The following is a 13,836-nucleotide window of genomic DNA, read 5'->3' as shown; positions in this document are numbered from 1 at the left end:
ATAGGCAAGTTGGTGACGTGGGTCTGGAACTCAGGAGAGATTCTTGGCCTTGGTGTATAAATCTAGAGATTATGAGCACATTGAACCCATGAGAGTTGATGAGATCCACAAATGAGATAGTATAAAGCATTTGAATCGAATTCAAATAAAAATGAGTGTCACTAAAATCTACATATGAATCTTTGTGGGCTGAATATCGACTTAGCTTTAAAATGTAATATTATCTGCTCTATTGTATTTTAATTTATCTTGTCAAATATTTCCCAATTACATTTTAATTTGGTTTGGGCAGACTCATGAGTGTTGCAGGCAGTATATTGGACACATCTGGTTTAGAGAGCAAATAATAAGTACATAGGTAAGTGCTTGTACATGGCCCGAGAGATGAGATTCCAAGAATGTACTTTTCCATGGGAAAACTGGGGGAAACCAGATGGCTAATCAAAAGTTTAAAAATTCAGGCATCTGTCTGCTAAAGGGAGATATCTTTAATATTGGATTTCCTATAGAGAGAAGAGGATCACCAACTAGAGAATCCATTATCTCTGAACAGAATTGAGGATAGTTTTCAAGTCAAAAAGGAAGTCATACCAAAATATCACATTAATCACATATTATACATGGATAACAGACTATAGGCACCACTGAAAATCAGAGTCAACAGCTACTTCATCTCATGGGAACTTTCTCCAACAATATCAAAATATTATTTGGATTCCTCTTCACAGCTGGAAAACTGGAGCCACATCATGGGCAGAGGAGGGCTGAAGATCAGGACCTTACCACCCTTCCCCACTATTTCAGTGAGCTGTTCAAACTTGGCATGTCCAATGGGTAGGGAGTTGCTTATTTAGCAGTGTTCCCAAGGTGTGTTTACTTTCCAGGACTCTAAATGGGTTATTTGAGTGCCTTACACTTTTCTGTATCAGTTCATTGGGCTCCTATGAATCATCCACATCTTATGCATTTTCTGTTGGGGAGAAATAAAAGCTGCTCTATATCTGATAAGCATTTATTACCTGAGTGACTTGCAGGAGTTGGGGAGATTGTTACTCACATTTGAAGAAATCTATACACGAGATATACTATGAGCATAATTAAAAATAATCCTGAAGTTGTAAGTAATGAACAAGAGAGAGGAAATGACTCAAGTGTCAGTCCCCAGGATCAGATCTGGTCCATGTGAACCAAGGGCATTTAAGGGATCTTGAGCCTCAGGTTACACCTTTCATATTTTTTATTCATCTTTTAAAGGCCTTTGTAAACTCTTGCAACCTCAACAACAAATTTACAAATTCAAATAAACCATGTTTTGCAAAATCAAAACAATAAGCTGTGTTCTTTTCCCTTATATGCCCTTGGGATATAGCTTTATCATACATCAGAGCACAAAACACAACTTCTGGCACATAAGCATATGAAAAAGCACTAAAATATTTCATGTCCACATAGAAAAACTATTTTTGGCTTAAAACGTGCTATCAATATAATATTGCCACGATCAAATGATGTAAAGTGTGGCATCATGTGAGGAGACAGCTTAAGCCTACAATGGGCTGCCAAGCCTCAAATTCATGATCTTCACTTCTGAACAGAACTGAAGATGGCTTTCAATTCAAAGAGGAAATCATACCAAAATATCACAGTAATCATTTGATATATATAGACAATATCCACTGAAAATCATATTAAACAGCTACTTCATCTCTCAGAAAATTTTTCCAACAATATCAAAATGTTATTAAACTCCATAAATATAAAATTCTTAATGGTCACCCAGAAAGGATAGAGGCTGAATGTATTGAGCTTAAATACTGAGGTCAGACTGACAGAATGGATGAAGATGATAAAAATGTCTTGGTCAACTTCAGACAAAAGGCACTTGAATCCGGGAGGCTAGCAAGAAGCAAGTTGAAGCTATGTTTGTTAAGAGATCAACTAATCCCCTGAGGTCCAAGCACAACAGAAAGAACACATTTAAAGCAATTTACACCTGCCCAGTATCAGAAATAATGTATACTTTTAGCATAGTAAAGTGAAAACAACAGGGAGAACAGTCCCTAACAGTGTTAATGAAACACAAGACTCATCATCCCACAGCAACTAAGGAAAGATTAACATGCTGTTCCTTGCCAAAAAAGAGGAAGAGGACTGATAGGTGTTCTCAGGCCAAACAACCGTAAAAAATTTTTAGAAATACCTTTGCAACAAACAGACCTTACTTCACAAAGAAATAGTAAAGCTTGACAACAGGCGTATGCCACAGGATTTGCTGAATGCAATTAAACATGGTTCATCTCTGGATGAAGTCTGTGAAACAGCTGAAATCCAGGAGTAGAAACAAAAGGTACTTCATGGGCAATATATACATGAACTCAAAGAATAATATATTGACAAAGCAGTAATGAATAAATGGCTTAATTGTTTAGATTTGTTTCTAGAAATGGAAGGATTTATTCAAGATCATTGCTGCCAGAAATTACAGAAAGATTACCTTTAACAGGCCTTGACTTATTTAATGATGATTGTATAATAAAGTGGCAGAAACTGTGCAGCATATCACTAGTGGTTGCAAAAATTTAGCATCTAAAACCCAAAGACCCCAGCTTCTGGGATAAGAACTCACTATTTGACAAAAACTGCTAGGAAAACTGGAAAAAAGCATGGCAGAAACTAGGCATAGACCAACATCTTATACCATATAACAAAATAAAGTCAAAATGGATACATGATTTAGATATAAAGGCTGATACTATAAGTAAACTGAGAGAGCAAGGAATAGCTTACTTGTCAGGAGAACAGAAGAGTTTATGACCGAACAAGAGATAGAGAACATTATGAAATGCAAAATGGATAATTTTGATTGTGTTAAATTGAAAAGGTTTTGCACAAACAAAGCCAATGCAACCAAGATTAGGAGGAAAGCAGAAAATTAGAAAAGAATTTTTTACAACCAGTGTCTCTGATAAGGGCCTAATTTCTAAAATATATAAAGAACTGAGTCCAATTTATAAGAAGACAAGTTATTCCTCAATTGATAAATGGTCCAAGGATATGAATAGACAGTTTTCAGATGAAGAAATTAAAGCTACTATACTCATATGAAAAAGTGCTCTAAATCACTATTGATTAGAGAAATGCAAATCAAAACAACTCTGAGGTACCACATCACACCTATCAGAATGGCCAACGTGACAAAACAGGAAAATGATAAATGTTGGAGAAGATGTGGGAAAATTGGAACATTAATGCATTATTGGTGGAGTTATGAACTCATCCAACCATTTTGGAGAGCAATTTGGAACTATGCCCAAAGGGCTGTAAAAATGTACATATCCTTTGACCCAGCAATAGCAGTTCTAGGGCTATATCCCAAAGAGATCATACAAATGGGAAAAGGACCCACATGTACAAAAATATTTATAGCAGCTCTTTTTGTGGTGGCAAAGAATTAGAAATTGAGAGGATGCCCATCAATTGGGGAATGACTGAACAAGTTGTGGTATGTGAATATAATGGAATACTATTGTGTTATAAGAAATGATGAGCAGGCAGACTTCAGAAAAACCTGGAAAGACTTATATGGACTGATACTGAGTGAAGTGAGCAGAACCAGGAAAACATTGTACACAATAACAGCCACATTGTGTGATGACTAACATTGATAGACTTAGCCCTTCTCAGCAATGCAAAGATCTAAGACATCTCCAGAAGTCTCATGATGGAAAATGCTATCCACATCCAGAGAAAGAACTATGGAGTTTGAATGTAGATTGAAGCATACTATTTGCTCTTTCCCCCCCCTTCTGTTTTGTTTTTTTTCTTCTTTCTTGTGATTCCTCCTATTGGTTCTAATTCTTCTTTACAACATGACTAATGTGAAAATATGTTTACTAGGAATCTATATGCAAAGCCTTTCAGATTGCATGCCATCTTGGGGAGGGAGGCAGAAAGGGAGAGGGAAGAAAATTTAAAACTCAAAAACTTATGAAAGTGAATATTGAAAACTAAAAATAAATTAATAAAAAAGGTGAAAAAAAGAAAAAGTTTAGCATCTACTGAATACTTAGACAGCTACATCCAGTTGACTAGAATTACATACCAGAAACTCACTATCCTTTCTAAACTTTGTTATTCAGTCTTTTTTTTTTTTTACATGAGGCAATCTGGATTAAGTGACTTGCCCAGGGTCACACAGCTAGTAAGTGTCAAGTGTCTGAGGTCAGATTTGAACTCAGGTCCTCCTGACTCCAAGACCAGAGCTCTATCCATTATGCCACCTACCTGCCCCTTATTATTCACTCTTTTCAGCCATGTCTGACTCTCCATGACCTCATTTTCTTGGCAAAGATCCTGAAGTGGTTTTCCATTTCCTCCTTCAGCTCATTTTACAGATGAAGAAACTGAGACAAACAGGTTTAGATGACGTGCCCAGGATCACACAGTTAATAAGTGTCTGAGGCTGAATTTGAACTCATGAAGATGAGTCTTTCAGGTCTGACACTTTATCCACTACACCACCTAGCTCCCCTTTCTAAACTAAAAAATGACAAATCCCCATACTACAAATATAAATCCTCAAAATATTCTTGAGAATTCAACAAATAAACTGTGATGGAACTGAAGCATCATTACAGACAACTGCTGTTCACAACTGCCTTGGACATAGCGTTGATACATAAAATCTAATGACAACATTTTATTATGTAAGTGAATAGTTATATGGAGTGAAAGTTTGCAATGGGAAAGGAGATGCAGAAATGATAGAGATCCCCTCTACAAGGCTGAAGAACCTATTAAGCTCACAATGGCTGGGGGCACCTAAAAGTTACCCTTAGTCAAGGCAGGTGGCCTGGGTTGTCCTGTTGTGTAAATCCTCATTTGCATATAAACTGTCAGAGTGATGGTGGCCCTCCCCTCAGTTGAAATAAGGGTAAGGGACAAGGAACTATGACTGGGTGATATGTTAAAAAAAGGGGGGGAGGGGGTTGTCACATAAGAACTTGCAAAGAACCCAAAGGGTCCCACATGGTACACACTATAATACACCTCCCTGTCCCAGTTCAGAGTTGTCTTAGACATTTATTCTACATGTAGGTATTTTGACTTACTTTATATTATTTTATCTCCACTTAAAGTAACATCTGCTTATCAGCTTGAGGTGGTATAGGAACAGTATTGCAAATTGCCTGAAATATGTTTGTAACCTCAATCAGAGTTATTACCTTTGTCTTGTTGCCATGCAGAGGAAAAATTTATCTTTCACTTTATACCTCGTCTCTTGTGGTTTGTAGTTTCCTTCTCCAGCTCAGTTTATAGGTGAAGAAACTGAAGCAATCTGGGTTAAGTGACTTGCCTGACTTGTCAGACACTGAGTGTCTGAGGCCAGATTTGAACTCATTTTCCTGACTCCAGGCCTAGCACTTTCTCCACTGTACCACCTAGCTGCCCCACCTAGACTCACACATTTCCTGCAAACCTCAATCCATGCTGCTAATATTAACCACATAACTCAGATTAGTGGTTGCTAGTTTGTTTATATAAAGAATGAAATAAGTGATAGAAAAGGAAGAACAGAAAGCAAAAGAGGGAAGGACGGTTTCTGTATTTATTTTATCAGCCCTGAGCCAGGCAAACAGTAGCAGAAACTGGCTTTTCCTGCCTTAGATTCCTAGACTCACCCTGCTTCACCCCCAAGAGAAGGAAGACTAGACCAGACAATTCAAAAGAGTTACTACTCTCGGGGCAGCTAGGTGATGCAGTGGATAGAGCACCAGCCCTGGAGTCAGGAGGACCTGAGTTCAAATCTGGCCTCAGACACTTGACACTTACTAGCTGTGTGACCCCTGGGCAAGTTTCTTAACCCCACTGCCTAGCCTGCCCCCACCAAAAAAAAGTTACCACTCAGTTAATGGGAATAGCTCACTTCACAGACCCTCAGGGTCACAGGTGATGGAAATTGCCTCTGACAGGCACCTTGGATAACCTTACCAAATACAGTCCATACCAATGTAGCAAAAAGAAAAACTCAACTCCTGCCATAATAGCAATAGTAACCAAAGTTTTTTTGTCTCTGAAGGAGAAAGTTGAAGAACAATACCAGATATATCAATACCTATCCACATGGTATCAAGATGGAGAACATCTTCCTAATTCCAGCTTTCAACTTGGCTCTACTCCTTCTAGCTTCTTTCTCCTAGAAATCTTCACAAAACAATCCCGAAACTCCCAGTTCCAAAAAAATCACGAATTGGTGGATTCTGGGGTGGCACCAGCTGACACATCTCATCTTCTTGACAATATAAGTAACAAATAGATGTTGTCATTCTCAGTATCCAAAATCCACAAAATGCATGGAAGGAAAAGCTTTCAAGGTATACAGACCTCGCAAAAGAAATACTTTCAGATACTTTCAAAATGTCTCATTTAGTTAGCCATCTTTCATTCTTCAGTGATTTAAGAACTCACTGTTGAGTTTGAATGCAGATCAAAGCACACTATTTGCTATTTTTTTTTCTTCTGTTGTGTTTTATTTCCTCTTTCTGGTGGTTCCTCCTATTGGTTCTAATTCTTACTTACAGCATCACTAATGTGAAAGTATGTTTAATAGGAATGTATATGTATAGCCTATATCAGATTGCACACCGTCTTAGGGAGGGAGGTGGGAAGGGAAGGGGAGAAAAATTTAAAACTTAAAAGCTCATGAAAGTGATTGTTGATAATTCAAAATAAATAAATTTTTAAAAAAAGAACTCATTGTTGCTATTCAGTCAGTACCAAATGACTTTTTGTGACCCCATTTGGGATTTTCTTGGCAAAGATGCTGAAGTGGTTTGCCATTTCCTTCTCCAGCTCATTTTACAGAGGAGGAAACTGAGGCAAACAGGGTTAAGTGACTTGTCCAAGGTCACACAGCTAGTAGTGTCTGAGGTTAGATTTAAACCGAAAGGTTGCTAAAAAAAGAATATCATAGGACAAAGTAAGAAGCGTGCTTTCCAAAAAGATTCCAGATCCTCTCCAAATAATTCCATTCAAGGTGTGTTGTTTGGATTACCTCCACCCCTCAGTAGATTCCAGGTTAATTGATAGAGGTTATCAAGCTTTTAAAGTCTTTTTAACCTGGCCATTCCTACCTTTCCAGTCCTTTTACATTTTACTCTCCTCCATGTATTCAGTGATCCAGCTGTACTGTTCTTCCTGACACACAAAACTCCATCTCCCATCTCCTACCTCTATACCTTTTTACTGGCTGAGCCCATACCTGAAATGCTCCTCCCCCTCACCTCTGCCTCTTAGCTTCCCTGGCTTCTTTCAATACATAGTTCAATGACGGCAAAAAATTGGAAATTGAGGGGATGCCCATCAACTGGGAAATGGCTGAACAAGTTGTGGTATATGAATGTGATGGAATACTGTTGTGCTATAAGAAATGATGAGCAGGCAGATTTCAGAAAAATCTGGAAAGATTTACATGAACTGATGCTAAGCGAAGTGAGCAGAACCAGGAGAACACTGTACACAGTAACAGCCACATTGTACAATGGCCAGCTTTGATAGACTTCGCTCTTCTCAGCAATACAGTGATCTAAGACAATTCCAAAAGACTCGTGATGGAAAATGCTGTCCATATCCAGAGAAAGAACTATAGAGTCTGAATGCAGATCAAAGCATACTATTTTCTCTCTCTCTCTTTCTGTCTCTCTCTCTCTCTGTTTTACTTTTTTTTGTTTTGATTCTTCTTTCATGACACGACTAAAATGGAAATATGTTTAACATGATTGTATGTATATAACCTATATCAGATTGCTTACTCTCTTGGGAGTGGGGAGGTGAGAGGAGGAAAAAAATTGGAACTCAAAATCTTACAAAAATGAATATTGAGGGCATCTAGGTGGCGCAATGGATAGAGCACCGACCCTGAAATCAGGAGGACCTGAGTTCAAATCCAGCCTCAGACATTGTGTGACCCTGGGCAAGTCACTTAACCCCATTGCTTAGCCCCCCCCCCCAAAAAATGAATGTTGAAAACTATCTTTACATGTAATTGGGGGGAAAAAAAAAAACAAAATACTACTAAGTGTAAAAAAAAAAAAGAAAGAAAAGAAAACGACAAAACTCAAAACTTACCTTCTCCAGTAGGCCTTTCCCCCACTCCCACTGCCCACTGCTAGTTCCTTCCCTCTGAGATTACTTCCAAATATCCTGCATATATCTTGAATGTACCTGGTTATTTATGTATCTCCCTTTGTATCTCCAGCGTTTAGCACATTACCTGGTACATAGTAAATAAACCTTTAAATGCTTGGTGAAAACTATATGGAATACATTGTTGCAACAAAGAATGACAAATATGAAGCACTCAAATAAAAATGAGGACATTTAAAGCATATACAAAAGTATATATAGACGGATATATTAATGTAACTCGAGACAACATAAGATGGCAACGAAACTCAAGTTTAATACAATGAATTGGTATTCGTTGAAATGAATGCACACAGCCTTTCTTTTTTTAGAAAAGGATAAATTAGAGAAGTATGTGGCTGTTTGATCAGTCAGAATCAATCATTGGGAGATTGTTTTACTTTAACAACTCTTGGGAGAATATACTTTGATTTTTATTTGTAAGTTTGTTTATATTTGTCTTCCCTGTTAAAACAAAATGTGTCGAAAAATAACAGTAGCAACTTCAAGCAATACAACTGTCAACTTCAACCTATATAAAAAAAATTATTCTGAATCATCAATAATTAGCAAAGTGGAAACCAAAACAACTCTGAGGTTTCATCTCACACTCTGCAAATTGATAAAGAGAACAAAAGATAGGAATAGTGTCAGAGGCATTGTGGAAAGACAAGCATACTAATAGACTAAGCTGGGAATTGTTCCCCCAATAGGAACCTCTCTAGAAAACAATTTGAAATAATGCTAAGAAAAAGAGAGAAAGTTCTACACCTTTTGACCTGGAGATCCCATGCAAGGTATATGCCCTAAGGATGTCAACAATAGAAAGTTCCCAGGTGCACTAAAATATTTATAGCCACACTTTGCATAGGAGTGAAGAACTTGGAGGAAAAGGAGATGCTTATTAAGTGAAGAATGGCTAAATGAATTATGGTGTATGAATGTGAAAAGGGCAGCTAGGTAGGCCAGGGGATAGAACACCAGTCTTGGAATCAGGAAGACTCAACTTTGTGAGTTCAAATTTGGCCTCAGACACTTACTAGCTGTGTGACCCTGGGCAAATCACTTAACCCTGTTTGCCTCAGTTTCCTCATCTGTACAATGAGCTAGATAAGGAAATGGCAAACCACTTTAGTGACTTTGCCAAGAAAACCCCAAATGGGGTCACAAAGAGTCAGACAACAATGTAAATGTGATGGAATATTCTGGTATCTTAAGAAACAATAAATATGTAGAATTCAGAGAACACAGGAAGACTTATTTGAACTAATATAGAGTAAAGTAAGCAGAACCATGAATACAAAATGCACAAATGACTGCAATAATAGACATGGAAAGAACAATAATAAAACCAAAATTGAATGCTATGTAATTATAATGACCATGACTGGCACCAAAGAAGAGCAAGAAAAATGCACTTCTGCCCTTTTCTTTTAGAGACTGGGGACTAAACTTTGAAACACAGGATAAAACAGATTTAGTTGATATTTTAGTTAATTTTACTGAAATGCTTTTTTCTCTTTCTTTGTTATTCTTCATTATAAGGGATGACTCCCTGGGAATGGAAGAAAGGACTGATATATTGGCAAATGAAAGTGATATAAGAACAAGATATATCAATAAACTTTTTTAAAGCTCCCAGCACAATTTGCAACATGAATATAGTCTTCCAAAAGCAGGCATCAGTCTCACAAATCCTGTTTCATTACAACAGAATGTATCTGTATTCCTCTATGATAAGTCACAGAGTGATTTCAGTCTGTCTTCTCATACCAGATAAATAAGAGAGAAAAAAATGAAAAAAATTTTAGAACTCCCACATTAACTGAAAGAATATTCAATGCATGGTTAATATAATTGTTGCAAATGTGTGACTGATCTCCACCAATATTCTGCTAGTTATTCAACATCTTCCAAAGGAGATTTGGTTTGAATCATTGACGTTAGTATTCAAGTTATCAGCTGATAGGCAGACAATTTTCCCAACAAGTCTGAGGCATCCAAAAGAATTGAAAGAATATTCTGTTAATTGGTTACTTGTCCTTGGCAGGACATCGAGTTCAAGAATTTGACCATTAGCTCCATGAAAATATCCATGAAGATAGGAACAACTTTTTTTTCCTTTTCTCTTCTTCCTTCCTTCCTTCCTTCCTTTTGTAGTTAAAAGAAACAATCCTTATGGCTAGACACCACATTTCATTCATTTCCTGTGGCAAAATCTTTTGAACCTCTGAAGCATGAATACATCAAGATGGCTTCTATTTTTGTTTGTGCTGATAAAAATTTAGTTTCAAATAAGACAAAAATTAGCTCTGACGTATAATCTAAAGATCTGGAATTGGGATTGTCTTTGACAGTATTGTAGTCAATTACAATTTCTTTTGCCATATGCTACATTTTAACAGAACAAGCTTTTGTAAGAAAAGTTCTAAGTGAAACATTAGAAACTTCAGACCTACCTAACTGAGATTTCTTTGGTTGAATATGTGAAGTGATATCAGATTGCCCACCATAAATAGCATTTATCTTACTACAGCACTGGATGTAAAATGTTGTTTGTAGGTTGTTGCATTTCCTTTTTCTTTTTTTTTTAAGTCATTTCCTTGGTATGGTTAATTCCCAGTGTGAAAACTGCCACAATTGAGGCAGGTAACAACTAGTCTGTAACAGAGCAGAGAGATTTGCCTGGGTTATAGAGAGGTTAAATAACTTACTGATGGTCACGTGGCTAGTAAGTGTCAGAGACAAGCCTTGAACTCTGATTTATCTTGTTCTCAAGCTGGCCTACTATTCACTGTGCCATGCTGTATCTCTTCCTTAAAATACATAAATACATCAAAAAATACTTGGAGATCAATAAAGAAATTGCCTTTCTGATCTATGGATAGTGGTAGAGTTCATGAGGAGGCAGCTTGGTGCTTCAGGGGATGGACCCGTAGGTCTAGAGTCAGGAAAACCTGAGTTCAAATCTGGTCTCGGACGCTTATTAGCCGTGTAAACCTAGACAAGTCACAACTTCTGTTTGCCTTAATGCACTGGTGAAGAAATGGCAAAAAAAAAAAAAACCCAAACCAGGAACAGTATGATTTACAGGGTCACAAAGAGTCAGCCAGGACTGAACAACAACAACAAAAGAGTTCATGAGTAAATAAGGCATTGAAATGATTACAAGAGAAAAAATGGACAATTTTGATTATATAAAATTTAAGAGGTTTTTGCACAAACAAAACTGATTCAGTTAAAATTAAAAGGGAAATGGGTAACTAAAGGAAAATCTTTGGATAATTTTTGTGATAAAAGAAAGTCTTATATCCAACATACATATTATACTCACTCAAGTTTATAAGACCAAGAGTGACTCCCCAGTAGATAAATGGTCAAAGAATATAAATAAGTGGTTCTGAAAGGAAGAAATCCAAGCTATCAATGACTACATTAAAAATGCTCCAAATCACTAATAATTAGGGAAATGCAAATTAAAACAACTCCAGAGTTCCATCTCACAGTCATCATATTGGAAAGATGATCCCAAAAAGGGAAATGACATCACCTGTAGCAGTGATACAAAAGAAGATAGAAGATCGGGTATATGTGGACTCCTGGACTTTGAACAAGAGGACTAAAGTGGAAAGCCAGGAATCCAAGAGGCCATGGACTACTGCTTCCTAGACAGTATTGGATGGCTAGATTTTGTTTTTGGTTTATACAGTGGTTATCACCAGATTCTGATGGTAGCACTTCACATGATGCCTGGCACATAGTAGGGGCTTAATATTTATTGACTGACTAAAAAAGAGAAAACAGCATTCATCCACTCAGCAAGCAGGCTTTTTCTAGTTTATACATATGCCTCAAGACATCTCAAGAACGGGGAAAGGGGGCGGGACAGTGATACCGGAGCTGGGGCAGACGAGAAGGGATGTCAGGGTATGTACCCGCCCCCGGTGCCGCCGCCTGTGCTGCTGCTGCCACCACCTCACCCTTGTCATGATCATCTCGGTGCTCTGCTTCACATGTGGCAAGATCATGGGAGGCCTACCTGGGCCTGCTGCAGTCGAAATACACCAAAGGGGATGCCCTGGGCCACTGGGCCTGAAGCACTACTGCTGCCTGCTGTGGGATGCTGCTGGACCACGTGGACCTGATAGAGAAGCTTCTGAACTCTGCACCCCTGGAGAACTGAGCCCCCATCCCCGAAGACCTTCTCAGACCTTCATCAGCTATCTGCCACGTGGAAGAGCCCCCATCAGCTGTCTGCCACAAGGCTTCCAGAGATGGCAATAAACTCACTATGGTGGGGGAGGGGGGAGAGACATCTCAAGAGCATGTAGTATTTTTCAACAGCTTATGGAGAAGGGCTGCTATACGTAGAAAACATAATTGCCTTTGGAAGGACCATAGATTAAAGCGAGGAAACAGGTATAAAAGTGTTAGGCCATTTAGAAGAAGCTAGTCTGATGCTGTCGATTGGCAAATGCCTGTTTTGCAGAGCCTCTTTCAAGTCTGAGGACCACATAGTTATTTCAGCAAGGAGTTGTTGTTGTTGTTTGCCCTTCATTCTGGAAGAGGACTATGACATCAGGGAGGTGATGCCATGATACGCAAGTGAATTGAATTTAAGTGAGGCAGGAGTAAGCACCAATTCAAAGAAGATCACCACACTCATCTGCTGGCCATGTTGAAAGCATCCAGAGGAATTAAGGACTTTTCTAGGATTGAGCACTTACCACCACAAATTTGTGAAGATCTGTGCTGCTCTCGCTAAGCCTCTCGATGGTCTCACTCAAGGATAGAGAATTAGAAAGAACCAAAAGCAGAAGGACAAAAAAAAAAAGTCAGCTTCACTTAAACCTGTAAAATTCAGTTGGAGGCCATTGTGATGGGAAATGTGAAGAAGCTTTTGGAGATCTGACCAATTGTCCCACATGTGCAGCAGTGTTGCCTTATGCAGACCTGAGCCAGTTCCTTCAGTTTGGTACCAAGAGAATGATGGTCATCAAAAACCTTTTGCATTTGTCAGTGGAGGACTTACTGCCAATCAGCCTCAATATCCCTACACAAACTGGAGTTACATACCTTATCTTAGAATCCTAGATTTAGAGATAAAAGGGAGACTTTAAGATTATCTAGTTTAATCCCATTTTACAAAGAAACTAAAGCCAAGAAGGGCTGTGACTTGCTTGAGGTTTCATAGTTCACAACAAAACTTCCCCAAGCAGCAGATCTATTCTTTCTCTGTTTTTCCTTTTTGTGCCAACCTAGCTTAAAAAAACAAAAACAAAAACAACCAAACCCTTTTTTTGTTAAGAACTAATGATCAGAAAAATCTCTTCCTCTGACCTAGGAGTGGGATGGTCCCCTGTCTTGTTTCCTTAGTGACAGTCTCTCAGTTATCCCAGAAGTATAAAATGACCATAAGAAGGCAAGCTCTATTTTACCATTATTTTTCAAAATAAAATACATAGTCTTCTTTGGAGAAGAAACATAATATGCAAAGAAAACAGAAGACAGAAATCTCTCTCTCTCTGTCTCTATCTCTCTCTGTCTCTGTCTCTGTCTGTCTGTCTGTCTGTCTCTTTCTCTCTCCTTTACATTAATATGCCACTTCGAAACCAGGTGTTTCCAAATTCACCCAGGTGGGGTCCTCAGGGA

General features: G+C 38.2%; 1 pseudogene; it reads left to right on the top strand.

The window, feature by feature from the left end:
- Window positions 1-12,171: 12,171 nt before the first annotated feature.
- LOC114049949 lies at window positions 12,172-12,367 on the top strand (annotated as a pseudogene).
- Window positions 12,368-13,836: the final 1,469 nt, after the last annotated feature.

This window comes from Vombatus ursinus, unplaced genomic scaffold (assembly GCF_900497805.2).
Source record: "Vombatus ursinus unplaced genomic scaffold, bare-nosed wombat genome assembly UNPS02014798.1, whole genome shotgun sequence".
In the NCBI taxonomy this organism is placed as follows: domain Eukaryota; kingdom Metazoa; phylum Chordata; class Mammalia; order Diprotodontia; family Vombatidae; genus Vombatus; species Vombatus ursinus.
This window is presented reverse-complemented; position numbering and strand designations above follow the sequence as displayed.